Source organism: Aulonocara stuartgranti, assembly GCF_965226115.1.
Source record: "Aulonocara stuartgranti genome assembly, chromosome: 23".
Lineage (NCBI taxonomy): Eukaryota > Metazoa > Chordata > Actinopteri > Cichliformes > Cichlidae > Aulonocara > Aulonocara stuartgranti.
Window position 1 is genome coordinate 47290357 of NC_138958.1, and position 18667 is coordinate 47309023.

At 40.2% G+C, this 18667-nt stretch overlaps 1 protein-coding gene and 1 long non-coding RNA gene across 2 annotated transcripts in view; both read left to right on the forward strand.

Annotated features, from left to right (window-relative positions):
• Window positions 1-18667, forward strand: part of LOC309701484 (NACHT, LRR and PYD domains-containing protein 12-like) — a 1104110-nt gene that overhangs the window by 286355 nt on the left and 799088 nt on the right. The window lies entirely within an intron of this gene.
• On the forward strand, window positions 9463-17374 carry LOC309701567. Its single transcript, XR_014275123.1, has 3 exons — window positions 9463-9590; window positions 10741-10825; window positions 17357-17374. It is a non-coding gene; the product is annotated as an uncharacterized lncRNA (long non-coding RNA).

Here is an 18667-nt window from a genome sequence, read left to right on the forward strand (position 1 = left end):
TGTCCTTGGCCTTATCAGCACCTGTAAAGGGAGTTGTTTTCTCAAACTGCTGACGCTGAAGTAAGTTCATCTAGTTTTAGAAACTTTCACTGAACAGTAACAGTGTCACAACTAAGCATATGCATAAGCACTTAAATACTTTAAATGAGAATAACAGAAAATTTCTATTACAGAGGCTAGAGCCTGTCCCAGTAGTCATAGGTAGAGCACACCTGGACAGGTCACCAGTCTGTCAGAGGACTAACACAGAGACAGACATCAGAGTAACAAATCTATTTAAAATTAATGTAAGTTTGCTGCAGCTGTATGTATGAACATGTGTTTCTGTGCTCACAGTCCACCTCTCAGGAACCTGCAGTTCACTTTTAGTCTACTTTAAACAGACCTCACAAAAGGCTGATGTGGCTGGATCAGTAGTCTGATTTAAGTACGATACCTTTGGCCAGGGATTAATCTGGTGCATCGCTTCACTGCAGTCTTACGTATTTTCCCCACACCTGAATAAAAAATACTGATATATACAAATAACAGCTTCAGCTGATGCAGCCTGACTCAATCCTAAATGTTCAGCACACAGAGACACAGAGGTGCCGTTTAAAGTTTAGTGTTAACCTGAGTCACTGATCATTTGCAGTATTACAGAGTCTGGCAGTCTTTGCATGATGCACACTACACTGTACGTTTCTAGCTGACTCTCAGGTGTGACAGGTGTGCCAGCAGGAAAGAGTAATAATAACCTGCATCCTGAGGTTTGTCATGCAGGATTAAAGGAGCCAGGCTTTGTTCACACAGCTAGGATTGTATTTTACACTGACCCTGGGTCAGTATAAGTATCATACAGTTTAAACGAAGCACTGAAACTTTTGTGTTCATACTGGAGTGCAAAATTAAAACCAATGGAAGATGGACAAGAAAAGTTCAAAGCCATCAGGTGCTCAGTTTAGAAAAATTAGAAAAGAAGAGGAGGAGAAATGAGCCAAAGATACAGGTAAGCAGATGTGTCATTGGATAATGGCAGGTCATCCTGAAACAATCAGAATCAGAATACTTTATTAATCCCTAAGGAAATTATGTGGATTACAGTTGCGCCAAAAAGAAATGGTAAAAATAGTAACAGTAACAGAATAAACTCCAAACATTATGTTACAGATTTTAATATATTTGTGGGGACCAAAATGCCCGTCCCCACAAGTTTGAAGACATTTGTGAGACTCAGAATGTGGTTTTAGTGTCAGGGACAGTCAGGTCAGGGTTAGGCATTCAGTCTTAATGGTTAGAGTAAAAGGCTGAGGAGAGCATGATGTCAAATAGATGTCCCCACAAGGATATGAAAACACAACCGTGTGTGTGTTACTGTGAATTTGTGAGACAAGTGAAGATTTCAGAATCAGTGAGAAATGTTTCACTTCCTGTTGGTGAAGAAGAGCAGACTCCTCTTCAGCCACAGAAATGAAGAAGCTTTTATTTTGTCAGCCTGACAAACACGAGCTCAGCCACGAGCAGAGGCGACCCTGCAGAGGTGAAGGTCACAGTCAGAATCAGCGCCAGAGAACCGCACAAGGACGGCCTCATTGGTCACGGCTGAGTTCATTATGTGATGGTAACAAGCTGATTATTACAGAACAGGAAACACACGTCTGCTCATCAAACACCAGCTGCTGCTGCTTTTATCAGTCTGCCAACAAAACCTCACAAGAAAGACGTTTTTGTGAGTTTGCAGCGTTCCTCTAAACTGAAAACTAAAACAGCCTGAAAATGGGAACACGCACCCACACTCGAGAGTCAGGCAGCTTAAATGTGTTTGTCTTCATCTGTAGTTACGTTTCATTGGCTGGAAATGTGCTAACTGGAATCATTCATGAGTCCAGATGAACAAAAACAAGTGTTTACTGCTCCACGCTGCACGAATCTGAATCAAAATCACTCAGACGCGCCCACGTAGGCATTCCACTAAAACCATGTGACCACCTTCACCTTTAAACCTGTCGTGAATATAATTTTAGATTCTTCACTTTATTTTGAAAGAACAGATTTGCAGGAAGTGCGGCTGCTGCATAAACTCTTCACTTTTCACTGGCTTTAATCTTGAAGGTTTCTCCAGATGTGGAACATTCATGCTAAACATTCAACATCTGACGACCGTCTCCGTGTAAAACACTGACAAACTCAAACTTTATACGGTAACTGACAGATTTATTCCTCCATTTTCAGGCATTTCACAATGAACTTGGATTAGTTTGATGATTTTATTCACATTGGTGAATAAAACCAGCAAAGAGGCTGATTCCTGCAGAGGAGGAGGCAGAGTGGAGGACTCTGCAGGTTCTGTCTCTAACACACAACCAGAGCTTCAATCATAACGAGCACATAATAAAACCTTTAATGTGAAACTTTTATCGCCTGTGACATATTTGCAGGAAGTTTTCATGCTGTGATTTAGTGTCACAGCCATAAATATCACGCAAGGTAAAAACTACAAGTCCCAGCATCCTCTGTGTTTAGGGAGGAGCAGTGAAAGTGAAAGTGTTGATCCTCCATTCAGAGTAGTGATGGGATTTCCGGCTCTTTTTAGAGAACCGGCTCTTTCGGCTCCAAACCGGCTCTTCAGGTTGTTTTGTTGCTTTAATTAATTTATTATTAACAATAATATAAAATTATGCACAAAAGGAATTACTAACGTAAAAAAAAGTGGTTATGGTAGATGATAGGTTTGTAGCATAAACCTATTCGCTGGAACGTTAAGACAATATAATTACACTGCAAGCAAGACACAAGTAGGCAAACTTCTTCATGGTACTCGTGCACGGGAGAGAACCGGACAGGCACCGTTCCTTCGCTTGACCCCAGTAGCTCTCGTCCGTTCTCCCGTATCACTGTCCTTTTATTGAGGTTACATGAATATGCATAAGTTCATTAACATATGACGTCTACATACACAAAGAGTACCTTGCCTGTGTGTGTGTGTGTGTGTGTGTGTGTGTGTGTGTGTGTGTGGGGACTGCTGATCAAAGGGTCAAACATCCTTGGTCAGGAAGAGGGTAGCCTCCCCCTCACCCTAGATGGTTCATCCTAGATAACACGGTGAGGAAGTCCTGCAGTTCATCTAAACAAAGAGCACTTAGACTAGAACAGACGCAACTACGTTAATCCTACCATAAAATAATAAGACACGGTATGACCTCTCATGCTCCCAAAGTGCTGTCTAATACACACAAAGTTTGCAGACTATCAAGGATCAAAACCTCTACCAATCTACAACTAATTACAAAACTCTAAGCATATATAAGTAAATATTTCTAAGCATAAATGACAATCAACAATACAAATCTAACAGTAGATATATGCGGTGGCCCCTAGAGACAAAACACGTACAAACTCCAAAACACATTTCTAAATGAACTTCCAAAGCAGAGCCACTAGATCACTTAAATTACACAATTGAAATTGTTTGTGTATTTATACACAGGCACTCATATATATTCAAATAATTTAAAAAAAATTTCATTTACCTGTTACTACCACACACCAAATCCGGTCGTTGGTACTTGCTGGCTTGTGTAGCCATGAGGTAACAAAAGCTCAACACTGCGCCCAGCATCCTGGAGCACTTCTGTTGTCTTTTGTACGTGTTTTGAGTTTTTATGTGCTTCTGAGTTTGTACGTGTTTTTACATGTTTTGGAGTTTTTACGTGTTTTGGAGTTTGTACGTGATTTGAAGTTTGTATGTGCTTTGTCTCTAGGGGCCACCATCAATATACTTTTATTTATTCACTCCACATAAAATGTAATAAATAAATCATATAATACAAAAATCAACTATTCACATTTCAACTTTTAACTATTTAAATTTTCAGCTTTTTCCTTTTAAACAAATTTAAAGTGAAACAACACAAAACACTGCAAACCACAACACAATTAAATATAAATTAAAATATGAAAACAAAAAGAACATGCACATTCTCTGTCATATGGACCTGCATGAATAAACTTTCTGAATCCTTTATCATCTGCAACTGAAAATAGTTGTGGATGATTACTATACCTTTCTAATGTGACGTTGTTGGCCCTGGCTCTTTCTCTCTCTCTCCCTCTGGCTCTGTTCCTGTGCTGCTGAGTAGTGATGTGCGGATCGATCCTGAAATATCGATTCCTCCGATACCAGCCATTTATGTTCTAGAATCGATTCTCACATTAAATATCGATATTTTAGTAATTTAGAGTAAATTTGTAGTTTATCATTAACAGGAACACAGTGGAAAGAAACTATAACATTCGGATTGTCTACATTCAAAGGAACTACTTCCTCTTCCGCCTTTCATAGTCATGTGCGAAATACGGCTGTATAAATGTCTCGCAGCCCCTTGGCGTGCGCAGTGTTGCCAACTTAGCGACTTTGTCGCTATATTTAGCGAGTTTTCAGACCCCTTAGCGACTTTTTTTTTCTAAAAAGCAACTAGCGACAAATCTGGCGACTTTTTCTGGTGTTATTGGCGACTTATTTATGACGACTTTTTGACGTGAAAGGGCGTGTTGCTCTTACTCTCAACAAGCAGCGGTGCGGCCGTGGGCACCTCACCCGTGCTAAAGTGCTCACGGGCGGAGGATAGTCCTCCCCCAGCTGCAGGAGACGTTCACACCTGTGCGTCCAAACTGCAAATGAACCGCGCATGAGCGAAGCCGCTGCTCCCGCACTGACTGTAATGCAGTCAGTTCTTCTTTTACTGTTATGCTGTTTTGTGGATCACAAGATTTTAAACTACTTATACACACACACACACACAGTAACTCCACCAGAGCGCCTATTTTGGGTCACTTTTGCCGGTCCAAGCCCGGATAAAGGAGCAGGGTTGGAATTGTGACATTAAAAAACAATAATTGCTAAAAGAAATTTAATTTGTAGTTCTAAATAAATTCTAAATGCATTTCGGACGTTTTTTGCTCACTTTATGTTTCTTCCACGATGTTATTTCTCTCTCCAACAGCGTAGGTTACAATTACATTAGCATGACCAATTATGCAAATTAGGCGATGGCGTAATTTAGCGACTTTTAGGACAACCAATGGCGATTTTCCTTACTGAGGAGTTGGCAACACTGGGCGTGCGCACTCACAACAATGGCTGAGCGTCATGTGCGGACGTATTTTACCTACACAAACAGCTGAGACGTGGTTTGCGATACATGTGGCAAAAAAGTGCTCCAAGAGTGAGGTGTTGTGGCCATATTAGGGAAAAGGGCTGTTGGGGGGGCTAAATACATTTTACAGGGTTTATTTATCGGATAAAATACGTTAAATGTCACCGTTATTATTGGCCGGTCCGGAAACAGCGGGGGTGTCCAAATTCAGAGGCTGCTTCCACCTGAGGACCCGGCCTTCGCGGTCTAAAGAAAGCCGGGTAGTACGTCACAGGCTCCCTCGGTGGAGTGAAACTCTGCTGTCTGCTCCTTGCTATCTAACATATAACCGGGCACTGATGTAATCTCTTGACCGTCTCACACTTCTGTTTAATCATTTTTTGTTTGACGTTTATTCAGCTGTATGAAAACCCCGGAGGAACCCTCCTGAGGGATTAATAAATTTCAATTTAATTTAATCTAATCTAATAACTTCAATCTCAGCCAAACCGATTTACTCACGAACAAATAAAACACTGAAAAAGCCAAACAATAACATTTTTAAGTTATCAAAGTGACTTATATATCATGTTTAACCCGAGTAGCAAAAGACCACGGCGGTTTGAAGATGATGCGTCGGTCGGCTCAGATATTTGAAGTTTACACAGCTACATTCTCACCTGAAAATATGTTAAAAGTTTTTTTGCGACCCAGAAAGGGAAATAAGAGTAATATTAAAACTAAATCGCTGCCACCATTGTTGGAAACTGGAATTGGCTGGCCGCGCTATGAATTCTGCAATATGGTTTTTCAATTTTGTTGTCCTGGAAAATCGGGAGAAATTCAGGAGAATGGTGGCTCCGGGAGATTTTCGGGAGGGCACTGAAATTCGGTATTCTCCTGGAAAAATCGGGAGGGTTGGCATGTATGGTTGTGGCAACATCACTAACCTTGTCAAACACGTCAGAGTAAATCATATCACAGAATATGACGAGCTTATGTTGAGACGAACTGAAGAGAAGGACAGGTGCTGCTAGGGCAAGACAGACGTCTCTCACGGAGTCCTTTAGTGCTGCAGGCAGGCAAGGTGTTCAAATAGCGCACAACTTTTCTATATAATGAACCTTACATTATTACGTGATAAGAACAAGTAATCTGATGTCCTGTAATCAATATGATGCTATAATTTGAGATACAATAAATAAAATACGTTTTTGTACAAAGTATCGGTATCGGATCAGTATCGTCGATACCACCCTGAATATTACTTGGTATTGGATCGGAAAGAAAATCAGTGGTATCGCACATCACTACTGCTGAGTGTAACTACCGCCCCTCCCCCCTCTGCCCAGCGTAGAGCACAAAGCTCGTGTGCAGAGTGAAGCAGAAAAAAAGTGCGAGAGAGAGAGAGAGAGGGGCTGAGAGAAAGAAAAAAAAACACGGGACGTCGTTCACGTCTAAGATCCGGCTCTAAGAGCCATTTTGTTCGCGAACGACCCATCACTGGTTCAGAGCAGCAGGAGGAGGAAGGTGGAGCTGAGGCAGGTGAGTGTTAACATGAATATGTTTCTTCTTATGACATAAAATAATTCCACGCTGTTCGTGTCTGTGGGTGAAACGTGAGGCCGCTCGGCTCCTCTGAGCGCTGGTTTCCTGTAAGTAGAGAGGAAGTGAGTTTAGCTGAGAGAGCAGGAGGAGAGTGAGAGCTGTGCTGAGGCAGCTGAGTGTTAACACCGCTCTGACATTACTGTGTCTCTGTGGTGGGAACAACAGGCTCCGTCAGTGGAGGCAAAAATAATCAGACTTTGGTTTTTCAAAGGAAACTACTTTATGTTGGGAGAAGCCGCGCGCTGATTGGATAACGGCTTGTCAATCTCAAGTTATTAGCCAATGAGGGTGCAGGTTCACAGTAAGACCCGCCCTTATCACGACATTTTTAAAAACTAAAATGCGACAGAAACTCTGGTCATGTCTGTCCCTACCCGATCAGTACCGGAAACCCGATTGGTACCCCGCATGCGCAAATCTTACATCACTTCCTCTCTTTGCCAACATTGCAACATTCAATATATTTGAATGACACAGTTAGCGCCCAGTTAGCTCTTAGCATTTCTCAACAGCTCTGCCTCCTTTTCAACTACCGGGACATTTAAACAATGGATAATCCGTATCCGCAACAAATTTTTGCTTTTCTCCTCAACAGAGAGCGTCCCCCGATTGAACAACAGCGCCGTAAAATAAGAAGAATGGTGCCTAATGACAGAGTTAATAATACAGACTTTATAATATGTCACGTGAAGATTCAGCAGCCAGATGAAGTGTTTACTGGCAATTGACAGTGATAGCGGACATTATCATCACTTTTCCAACAATCCTCTCCACACAGACAAGCATAAACACACTCGATTATCACTAAATCAAATTTAACACACGTTTGTAATGACGCTAATTCAGTTTACAATAGGGTTCATTCTCTCAGCCAGCAGGTGGCGGTATCCTCGTACACTGGGGAGTACACTGCCATTAAACGAACAGAAGAAGAAGAAAACCCCTGCACATGCGCGGTACGGATCGGGTAGACCCGATTTGTACGGTCCGACTTTGCACATGCGCAGTAAGGATCGGGAGTCCCGATCTGTCACTATCTTTTTATTTTTTTGTTTTTGTCTACATTATCCGGTTGTTCAGTGATGACGCGACGAATCCTACTTCCGGGTCTAAAGTAGTCTGCGTTTAATATGGCATTTGTGTTGTTAACATGTTTAATGTTATGTATTTTCTTCTATTTGATCTCAAAAAGCTCCTAAAACAGTCAGCGATCACTGTTGACCTCCCTCGGCTTTTATTACCGCTAATCATTTATTTAAGCTCAGTTTTTAAAACCTTAGGATGTAACTACAGCCCAGCCCATGCAGCAGTATATGAATGACTAACCTCGTATTGTGGATGGATTATCTCAGTTGTTCTCCTGGCTGAAGTTTGGTCCTTTTACAGCATCCTGCCATGCGATTACATTTGTTCCTGACCACCGAGAACACTCACGGTAACTTTTATCAAGTGGAAAAAAAGTTAGCTTGTTTATATTATGCTAACATAGCTGTGTCGCTAGCGGTCACGTAGCACATCATTATATACCAGCTAGCCAAACTTCAGTAACCCTACAAACGTCACTGCTGTTTAGCTTTCTGTCTTCATTTATGTTGGAAGTGATAACAGAGCTGTACGTTTTAATTTGTTTCCAAAACCCCGCAGTCAGGACATGCTATATTGTATTTAGATAGAAGCTAGCGAGCTAACTCCCTGCTAACTTCTAACTCCGTTAAATGTCATAAATTCCGTTTTCATGGATGCCTGGATGTTAAACTCAATTGTTACACCTGGTAGAGCAGAACGCTGATCATTTTTATTAAAGATGAAAGAATTTAGACAGTTTTTCAACTCTCAGTAATGCCATAGTGATCGTTTGATATATGGACCTGCAGCGGAGTTTAGACCCAGACACGGCTAGTGACGTCAGACTGAACAACCGGATATTAAATGTTTCATTATCGGAAACATTTTAAGAGATACTTGTTATTCTTAACATCTTAACAGGTACTCTGACCTGTAACTATCGTAAAATGCTTCGACCGGAAGTAGACACCTTTCGCGCATGCGGGGTACCGATCGGGTTTCCGGTACGGATCGGGTAGTGACAGTGTCCAAATTCATCGGCTGCATCCTCCTGAGGACCCTGCCTTTGCGGCGTACGTGGGCTGGGTCCTCAGAAGGTCGGATATGCCGGAAGTAAACAGCTGGGGAACTTGGACGGTCTAGCCTTCTGATTAGGCTCACCGCTGTCTCGGTGGAGTTTAATAAACTCGGTCCTCTGCTCCTTGCTATCTGCAATATAACAGGACACTGGAGTAAATTCTCGACCGTCTCATACTTCTGTTTAATCAGTTTTCTGTTTGATGTTTATTCAGCTGTGTAAAAACCAAGGAGGAACCCACCCGGGGGATTAATAAAGTTTTATTTTATCTAATCTAATCTAATAACTTTAATCTCAGCCAAACCGATTTACTCACGAACAAACAAAACACTGAAAAAGTGTAAAGTGTAATACAGGCATGTGCAGGGGGGGGGCTGGAGGGGCTTGAGCACCCGCCCCTTTCCTGATGGGTGCCCAAAGTGCCCTTTTGTTGAGGCAATTTTTAAAAAAAATTTATTTATTTATTTTTATATGTGTGTGCGTGCAGAGTCCTGTCTGTGCCCCTCAACAATAATATTTAACTATTAATCACAGTTTTGCTAAATAAAAGGATCTGGCTTGCATCAGTCACATGATCACATTTAACCAATGATCGCCCTTGATGGCAGAACGCGCTGGTTACGAGCCGGGAACGAGCTCACAAAGAGCACGCGCATTTGTTGCGGTCCGGAGCTGTAGGAGAAACACAAGTTAACTCAGAGACACAGACTGATGCGACAAACCCAGTAAGTAGGTGTACAGCGTACACTGTAGTGTGTAGCACCCAGGAGTATTAGCTTATTACGTACACGTTGGTAAGATGTCTTGTGGTAATTTGACGAACTGAAACAAACGAGCGTGCTGTGTGTGCAACAGCGTGACAAACATTACCTGTCCTTTTATTAACTGCACATGTAGTGCTGGTCATAGCTGCTGGCTACCTGTGTAAGGCTGTCATGGGTCTGTAGCTCTGTCACCGTTTTAGGGAACATATTTAGTTTTAAAGTATTTAGAAACATATTTAGTTTTAAAGTAAGGCTTTTCCTGCCTTTCTGGGGGGATTATATTTCACTAAAAAAGTGATCTAATATGCATGTCCACATAATTATGCATTATTATTATAATATTCTAAAAAACACACGCTGTATTTTAAAGAACATACATTAAGAAGCAGATTATATTAGATTTATATTTTTAATAAGACAAAGTTTGGATTTTACAGCAGTAAAATTATTGTATCTCTACAGTTTAAAAATGTAATAAGCTTTACCCTGCACAGAGTGGATAGTGAAACAAATGGAATCATCATAAATACATTATTTCATATTTATTACTTCCCCCTCCTCTTTGCTTTATTATTGTAGCTCTAGTAATAAATAATAATGTAAGGATGCCCACAGTATATACAGTATTCTGAAGAAGGTCTAAAATGTCACTGTGTGTGCGTGCATGTGTGTGTTTTATTTAGATGGATTTAAAAAAAAAAAATATTACTCATGATATAACATTGTCCAGACATGGCTGGTAAGGACATGAGGAGGAAACAGTAGGAGCTGTGTGAGGCTACTAAAGGCAGTGCTATAACATTTTTCTGTCATCATTTTATTATAGATTAAGTGCAAGAGTTGTTAGGTGTGGATAATTTGATTATAGTTTATTGCAATAGCAAGTTGTGCCTTGTTCTCAGATAGACAGCAAGTGGAGAGTGATGTATGAAATGATGGAAGGAAGAAGAGAAGCAAAGAGTGATTCACAGGCAGAGCCTAAATTATTTCTCACAGTTTTTTGTTGCCTTATGGTTCCAAGCGCTGTCACCAATCTTTGCATTTTGTTATTATCTCATGACACTTGTTTAATCAGCTACCATCTCTCCTGTGGACTTTTTAATGTCTACAGTCTCAGATCAACACAGCCCTGCCCTCCAGCACTATCAGCAGCAGGAGCAGCAGAAACCCCTCAACAGCAACATTGTACCCATCAGGTAAAACATCGGCTACGTTTGCTTTGCCTTGTCGCCACCTCACAACAGTGATATAGTATGATGCAATCCCATATTAGATTGTTGATGAATGTGTGTTGTTGTTATTCAGCCTGGTTCAATGTGCCCCTTTTTAACTTTGAGCACCCGCCCCTTTAAACGTCTCTGCACGGCCCTGGACTTATATATCATGTTTAACCTGAGTAGCGAAAGTCCGCAGTGATCTGAAAATGATGTGCCGGGAGTTGTGCCGTTCTCGGTGGCTTCAGTGACCCTCGAGCTCCCGGCTGGCTATAGTGCTGGTGGGTAGCAGACGTCTCCGAAAACGTCGAAGCACTTTTGCAAATATGCGGTATCTTGATCAGATATTTGATGTTTACACAGCTACTTTCTCGCCTGAAAATATGTTAAAAGTTTATTTTGTGACCCAGAAAGATTAGTATGAGTAATTTTAAAACTTAGTAGCGGCCGCCAAATTGAGGAACTGGATTTGGTGGTCATGAAAATGGCATTAAACAAGTCCCCAGGGACAGATGGACTCACTACTAATTTTTATCAATTCTTCTGGAAGGACCTAAGAACTTTATTGTTTGATGCATTAAAGGAATCGATAGAGAAAAAAAGAACTGATGCCGAGCATGAAACAAGCGCTGATAACCCTGATCCCTAAATCGGGTAAGGATAAAAGAATTTTAGACAATTTAAGACCCATCACCTTAAACACTGACTATAAGATCCTGTCTGGAGCTGTAGCTGAGAGGCTAAAGAAAGGCATCTCAAACATTATCAGTGAAACACAATCAGGTTTTTTGAAAGGAAGACTAATTCATAACAATATTGGGCTGGTTTTGGACCTCCTTGAGTACAGTGAAATAAATAATCCAAGATGTCACGGTCCTGAGTCTGTGGACTCAGTGTTTTTCTGTTTGTATTAGTTATCTTTGATTTCATGATGTGTTTTGATTCTCTTGGGTTTGATTTTTGTCGCTAGTATTCCTAACTCCCTAGGTCCTTGGCATTTCTTGTGTTCTCCTTCTTAGGTCGTGGTTCTGTGTTACTTCTGTTAGTATACAGTCATCTCTGTCAGTGTGTCTCTTGTTCTGTCACTGTATCCCCTAGTTTAGTCCACGTCTGTTCAGTTTCCTGTTTTACTTTGAAAGTCTGTGTACTATGTCAATGTGTTGAGTTTTGCCGCCCCTTGTCTTGTCATGTCTGATGAGTCCCAGCTGTGTTCTCCTCCTGTTTCACGTTCCCTAATCACCTCAGTATGTATTTAAGCCCTGTGTTTTTCTCTGCCAGTTGTTGCGTCCTCCACGTTTGTTGTGTGTGTATTCATTGTCGTCTACCTTCATCATCTCCAGTCTAGTTAGTTTAAGTTGTTGTTTATGTATCGCCAAGGGTGACTCACCAGCAAATAAAGCTGTCGTTTAAGTTAATGTTTTGTCTCTGAGTCCTGCACGTGGGTCCAGCCACTGACAGCTACACAACTCATCGTGACACAAGAGAGAGGATACATGCTGTTCTTAGATTTTTACAAAGCATTTGACTCAGTTGAACATACGTTCATATTAAAAACTCTGCAGTCTTTTGGTTTTGGACAGGAATTTATCAATGTTATAGAGATGCTATATAATGACATTAACAGCTCTGTTTTGCTAGAACATGGTACATGTTCAAGGTTTGAGGTTAATAGAGGGATAAGGCAGGGATGTAGCAGCTCACCACTTCTGTTCATCATGGTTGCTGAGTTATCTATTTTGATTAAAAACAGTCACATTGAGGGGTTAACTGTGATGGGTGAACAGATAATAATCAGTCAGCTCGCAGATGATACCACCCTGTTTCTAAAAAATGAGGACCAGATTCCTTTAGCCTTACAGGCGATCAACCACTTCTCCAAAGCTTCTGGCCTACAGCTGAATATTAATGAATAAGAAATTCTAGCTCTGCATGAGTGTCCCCTGCAAGCAATAGATAATATACAGATAAAAAAAGAGGTGAAGTATCTGGGCATTGTAATTTGCAAGGATAAGACATCAACAGAAAATAAGAATATCTGTGCCAATATAGAAAAGTGTAAGTCAATTTTAAACAGGTGGCTGCAAATGGACATAACTCTGTTTGGGAGAATCTTGCTAACCAAAATGGACAGTCTGTCCAGACTAATCTATCCAGCCTTTTCTCTGCCCATATCTCCAAAACTAATTAAATCTATAAATAATCTTAATTTTAGGTTCATATGGAGGAACAAATGTCATTATATAAAGAAAAATGATATGATTAAGAATTATGAAGAGGGTGGGGCTAATGCCATTGACTATGATGTTATGAATGGTGAAATGGTTAAGATCTTTCATTAGGAACAAAAATTCCTTTTGGAACATTATTCCCAATGTGATTTTTGGCAAAATGGGTGGAATAGACTTTTTGTTACGTTGTGACTTTGATTGCAGTTCGTTACCTGTTAAACTCTCAGCTTTCCATCAGCAGGTCCTTCTCTACTGGAAGATCTTAAGGGATTTGGGCTGTAGCTCATTTTACGGATGATAATGGGGTCTTATGAAAACATGAGACGTTTTGTGAGAAATTTGATGTAAGATGTACTGCTAACAGATATAAATCCCTAGTGAAAGCCATCCCAGTCCCTTTGAGATCAATGATAAAAGAAGATATTGTGCACTCTAAAATTTCTCCTGGACTGAGGCAGCTCTGCATAGCTGGAGTTGAATTTGGTGACAGCAGGTTTACAAACAAAGTGATCAGGAATATTTTGATCAACGACATTTGCCCTAATCCGGTTAAAAGAAATTATATCCTTAAAGAATTTGAGACCATGGAGGTTAAGGCGATAAGAAAAAAGTATATTTCACTTCCTCTTTCCCCTAAAGTAAAAGAGGTTCACTTTAAAATCATTAATGAGGTTTATCCAACCAATGAATTCTTAGGACAGAAATTTAACTTAGATGTGAACGCCTGCACATTTTGTGAAAATGATATTGAAAGTCTGGATCACTTGTTTTTCTACTGTGAATCAGTGCACTCCTTCTGGACTGACATGTGGAGCTGGCTACAGTCCAGGAGAATTCAGTTACCACATTTGACGGTGACAGTAATAAAGTTTGGAATACTTGCTGAGAATGCAGATTTTGACCTGTTGATTAGGACGATTTTGTTAATGGGAAAATTTTTTCTTCACAAATGCAGATACTTTAAAGCTAAACCATGTATAAACAGAAGGCTGAATGACTTTAGACTCTGGGCTAAATCGCTGAAACTTGTGAATAACAAGAAAGCTCATAAACTTGTTGTTTTATTTAACGAGTTTAATCTATGTTAAAAAAAAAGAAACCTCCCTATTTTATAATCATGACTGCCATTTTTTGCTCATGGTATTTTTTGCCTTTGGTTCAAATCCTTCAAAATACATACAAAATCAGTATTGATACTGACGTAAATTAATAGAAATAGAGATGGACCGATACGTAATATCGCATCGGTCCATCTCTATTTCCCTTTCTGGATTAAGGAAGGTTGTAAAAGCAGCTCGATGTACAACCTGTTCTTTGGATCCTCTACCAGCCTGGGCTATAAAGGAACTGTGGTCAGCATTAGGACCCTACAACCTGTTTCTTTTAAATACTTCATTGAGTCTTTCCTGAATGTTTTAAATCAGCTGTGGTAGTACCAATCTTGAAAAAGCCTGGACTGGATGTTGACATGGTCGCAAATAGGGCAGGGTATCGTCACTGATTTCTAGAATCGATTTGATTCCGATTCACAAGGTCCTGAATCAATTCGATCCACGATTCGATTCAATTCGATTTGAATCTGGGAAATTTTGCCTCAGACAGTCAGAAATATTATAATTCAGATCAGTACATTTACATATTTTTGTATCTATAAAAAGGAAGCTGACACTCGCAAGACTTTATCAAAGGTGTGAGCATCACAGCAGAGGCCTTTGTGTCAAAGTAGCTGAAGATAAAACAGAAAAACATGAAGGTGGTTTTATAAAAATATTCTACAGTAGATCAAAAACGAAAGAAAACCATTAATCGACATATGAACGTTACCTCTGAAGTTACAGCGGTTTTATGACAGACACAGTGTTTTGCAATTTGCATAATTTTAAAAAGTTTAAATTTGTTCAGAAGCCTGTTGAACGGCAGAAATTAGGTTTTCTTTTCGGAAGTAAGTAAAAGGAAAAAAACAGCGGCCGACAGCGCTGTAAACAACGGTAGACTTGTGCGTAACAAGCAAGCGAATAATGCAGAAAACAGATTTTTAGACAGGAAACTGTGTGTGAGAGAGAGAGAGAGAGAGAGAGCTGTGCATGAAGTGTGATTTTATCCTGGTGGAAGCAAAACAGCAAAAGTCAGAGTGAGTTCATGACGATGTTTATGTGAAGCGTAGTTTGGATCTTCTTTTGCTGCTGGTTCAGTCAATATTGTTTGGAGAGAGATAAAACTAACAGCTTTAGAATCAGCGTAAAAAGGACGTAAACACAAAGCTCGGAGCCGCCGAAACATCAGAATCAGCGAGCTGTCGGCTTTCAGCCCCGACCGTGTCCGTGCCATCGGGTGAGAAAGGCGACATCTCACTGATTCTGATGTGTCGGCGGCTCTGAGCTTTGTGTTTACGTCTTTGTGCAGAATCCGTGTTCCTGCTCTCATTTACTGTTTCAGCTGTTTGGTGGTTGTTAAAGTTTTGTGAGGTTTAACCTGAGATTCTGGCGTTGGTGCAAAATGCAGCTGCTCGCATTTTAACAAGAACTGGGAAATTTGAGCACATTACCCCTGTTCTGAGATCTCTTCACTGGCTACCTTGTCAGGTTCGAGCAGATTTTAAGGTCCTGCTGCTCACCTACAAGGCTTTAAACGGATTGGCACCTTCATACCTCTCCGACCTTTTACACCTTTATGTTCCATCTCGTGCTCTCCGATCTCAGGACTCTGGTCTTCTAAAAGTTCTTAGAGCCAGAAAAAAGACAATTGGAGAGCTTTTTCTTTTCATGCCCCGTTTCTGTGGAACAACCTCCCACAAGATATTCGGCAGGCTGCTCTGTGGAGGTTTTTAAAACCAAGTTGAAGACACATTTGTTCACCCGATCCTACATGTCTTAATTCTATGGCTTTTAGTTTTTACATTTTTATTGTTTTTAACTTGTATTGTGTCTTTTACCTGTATTGCTATGTATCGCTTTTATTTTATTTATCTCTTTAGTTGTACAGCACTTTGTTTGAAAGCGCTTTATAAATAAAGTTATTATTATTATTATTATTATTACAAGGTCCACGTTTACGGGAACATCTGCTACAGATATGGGAGAATATTTGATTTCTATTGTAGACAGAAGCCACGGGTGTGTTCAGTCAGACGTTTAGAATAAACTTTGGTCTATAAATGTGTTTCATGATTTATTTTTAACTCCAACTGCTTATTTGTACTATGCTTTCATTTCAGAGTGCAATGAGAAATAAAAAGGATATTTTCAATAAAACTGTCACGATCCTGGGTCTGTGACTCAGTGTTTTCTGTTTTGTATTGTTAATCTTTGATTTCATGATGTATCTTTGTTTATTCTTACGTTTTGGTTCTGTGTTTTGTTGTACCTCTAAGTTCAGTCTTTGTATTTCCTGCTTTGTTGTGAAGGTCCGTGTCTCATGTCAGTGTGTTTAGTTTGCATTTCCTCTGTCTCGTCTTGTCAATCACTCCCAGCTGTGTCCTCCTTCTGTGTCTCATTCCCTCGTTATCCCTCTGTGTATTTAAGCCTTGTGTTTGCCTCTGTTAGTTGCTGGTTTGTCTGCGTATCTGTCAGGGTCCTGGGTCTCCTGATCTAGTGGTTTCAGTTCTTTGTGATTTTTGTGTTATGTCAGTTTAGTTTGTGAGTTATTCTATGCTTCCTAGGTTTTGATTCCCTGCCCCCCTTGTTTCTCTGTGCGCTCTGTTCTGTGTTTAGTCTTCTCTGTCCATTTGTTCCGCCCTGTGTTGTTGCCTTCTGTGTCTCCCTCTGTGTAACTGTCTATATAGTGATGTGTTGTGGTGCTTTGCTCCCACCCCTTGTGTTCCGTGTTTTCGTCTTCCCTTCGTGTACTTCTTCATATTCGTGTACTATTAGTTTTTAGGTTTTTGCTTAGTTTCCATGCTCACCTTTGCCATTTCTGTTTGTATCACCATGTGATGAATAAACTCACTTGCATCTGAGCTGCCTGCATAAAGGGTCCTTTAATAATTTACACACGGCTCGCAAACCGTGACAAAAACACTGGAAAAATTGGGCTGTTCTAAAACGTTTGACGGGTAGTGTATATATTTAGTTTATATATTTTCTTTATTTATAATAGTTTGTTTTATATTGTAGCAAAGTGTTACTTGGATACTTCTCTATGTGCTTCTTCATGTGCAATTTTGTTGCATTCTGAGCCTAAGAAATTTATTGTGATGAACTGCTGTTAGAATCAAGTTAAATTCTGATAAATCAGACAATTACCTCTCCAGCTGTTGTTACAGTCTTTGTTTATCGGATCCTTACAGGGTAAAAGATGACGACACCTAAAGAAATCCTTCTGGGGACTTTGGAGGATTTGGGACGTGATGACTTTGAAAAATTTAAGTGGCATCTGAAGAACGGGTCTGTAGAAGGTTTACCAGCAATCCCAGTGAGTAAACTGGAGAATGCAGAGAGGACGGACATAGTGGATCTGATGTTTGATACCTACTCTATCAACACTTTTGAAGTCACTAAAAATCTTTTGGGGAGGATAAACAAGAATGATCTGTTGGAGAATTTAAATAAAACCATCCCAGAACCCACAGGTAAGTCAGGGAATGACTAAACAAAAAACACATAAACAATAAAAACCTTAGTTAACATTACACAGGTGCCATTAAAATCCATATAAATAATAAATCCAAAGCACTTGCCAACACTTTCAGGAGTGAGAGACTGCAGAAAGCCAACAGTTTGTGTTTTATGCATCTGCACAAATAACCTCCTGTGTACACACATGAATATCTGCTCTTTGGGTTGGTTTGATTAAAATGGGACCAGCAGCAGGTTTTCTGCCCATTTTACAGATTTATATTGTCAGATTGGTTTTAGAGCTGTTTTATCAACATAAATGAGGCGACAACAACAGTTTGGGACACGTCACAAATATGATCAAAGTGCTTTTTCTTAAATCTATTTACCAGTTGAAGGTAAAGTTAAAAAAATGGCTGCCATTTCTTTCTGCTGTTTGGAGACCCAAACAAAAAAATGCCCACACAGTAAATGCTTTTTATTATGGTTGATAAACAGGACACTAAGGTGATTGGTCAAAGGTTGGAGGAAAGCCACAGTTCTCCTTATATGACTGAAATCCACCATTTCAGCTCATGTTTTTTCTTCTGCAGCTTTCTTGGAGATTCCACTTCAGCCTTCTGCTGGCAACGCTCCCATTACCAAGCTTCCCTTAGGCAGCATCATTAGAAAACATAGCATACATTTACACTGCTATGCAGATGACACCCAGCTCCATCTGTCCATGAAGCCAGATAACACACCAATGAGTTAAACTGCAGGAATGTCTTAAAGACACAAAGACCTGGATGGCCGCTAACTTTCTGCTTCTTAATACAGATAAAACTGAGGTTATTGTACTCGGCCCTGAAAATCTTAGAAATATGGTATCTAACCAGATTCTTACTCTGGATGGCATTACCTTGGCCTCCAGTAACACTGTGAGGAACCTTGGAGTCATTTTTGACCAGGACATGTCCTTCAACGCACATATTAAACAAACATGTAAGACTGCTTTCTTCCATTTGTGCAACATCTCTAAATTTAGAAATATCCTGTCTCAG